The following is a 1,597-nucleotide window of genomic DNA, read 5'->3' on the forward strand; positions in this document are numbered from 1 at the left end:
ATAAACCCCGCCCTCTGGAAAAGGCAGCAAAGGGGGCGAGGCCATGCTGCAATGTTTTAGAGAAGAGGAAGAGTAAACTAGAGGTGCACGTAAAAATCTATACATATATGAATCGTGATTCTGTCTTCTAATGATTCTAATGGATTCACAAGTTTCAAAATCAATGTTCTAAAGATAATGCGTTTTTTAAAAAACTAAGCATTAACACGTTAGACTGCACCCCATAAACACAATCAAGCCTAGAAAAAAGCCACTGAACCACTCCTTTAAAATTCCAACTCATTCATTGAAATGCAGCCAATTCTTAATTCTGAATATTGCCGAGTCCTGCTCAGATTCTGATTCTGTACCGGTGCACTGGCACTCCATCTGTCATGAGTCTGAGTTTTCTGTGTAGATGTGAATGTCTGGTTCTCAGATGTCTGCTCTCTCAAGGGCTCACTCTCTCTTTCTCTGGATTCTTGGCCTGAGCTACTGATCACTTGTGCTTTTGATCCTCCGTTTCTTGGCACCTGTCTTCCACTCCGTTTTTAAAACTTACAGTCTGTCTGCCTGTTGCTGTCTGCTGATCATTCGGAAATAGACAAAAATAAAAGGAGAGTTACAGAAGGACCATGGAAATGGTGCAATTTGTGCATAAAGATTTTAGGATTGTTTATAATTTCAATTGAAAAGGTTAGGAAATACAGTCTACCAACTCAGGCCTGAAGTGCCACTGTCATAACTGAGATAAACAGATACTGGAGGACTATCTTAGAGGGTTGCACATCAATGACAGATTCCTAAATTATCCTAAATACAAACCACCAATCCTAAATACTAATCCTAAAGCACTATAATAAAAGCTACATTAACCCTGTTTGGAATTCATGTAGCCTACGTACAATTTGAATATAACTGAATCAATACTGTCAGCATCATTGGCGTCATTTACATTGGGGATGGCAAGGACATGTCCCCACCATTTTTGTCATGGGTAATTTCATCCACACTGTTTGCAGCAGCAATAACAGTGATAAACTAGATTGAAAAGTTTGTAGACAAACTTTAAGTTGGCTTGAAAAAGCCTAGCTAGAAAGTTTGAAAAAGTTTTAAAAGCTTTTTAAAAGTAGTTTGAAAGTGTTAAAATAGTTTTAAAGATTAAAGTTTGAATGTTTTCAAGGCAATACAGTCTATCAGAAAAACAGATAGGAATAAAACATATTGCTAGGGTACCTAGGGTGTTTGCTAGGCTGTTTTCTAGCATGACTAGCATGTTGCTAACATGTTTTTAGCATGATCAGCATGTCACTAGCATGTTGCTAGCATGATTAGCATGTTGCTAGCACAATTACCATGTTTGCTAGCATGATTAGCAAGTTACTAGCATGTTTATAGCATGATTAGCATATTACTAGCGTGTTGTTAGCATAATTAGCAAGTTACTAACATGTTGCTAGCGTGATTAGCATGTTACTAGCATGGTGTTCGCATTTTGTTAGCATGATTAGCAAGTTACTAGCATATTGTTAGCATGATTAGCATGTTATTAGCATGGTGTTAGCATTATTAACAAGTTACTAGCATGTTTCTAGCATGATTATCATGTTACTAGCAT

Source organism: Sinocyclocheilus rhinocerous, unplaced genomic scaffold (genome assembly GCF_001515625.1).
Source record: "Sinocyclocheilus rhinocerous isolate Xijiao unplaced genomic scaffold, SAMN03320098_v1.1 scaffold508, whole genome shotgun sequence".
In the NCBI taxonomy this organism is placed as follows: Eukaryota; Metazoa; Chordata; class Actinopteri; order Cypriniformes; family Cyprinidae; genus Sinocyclocheilus; species Sinocyclocheilus rhinocerous.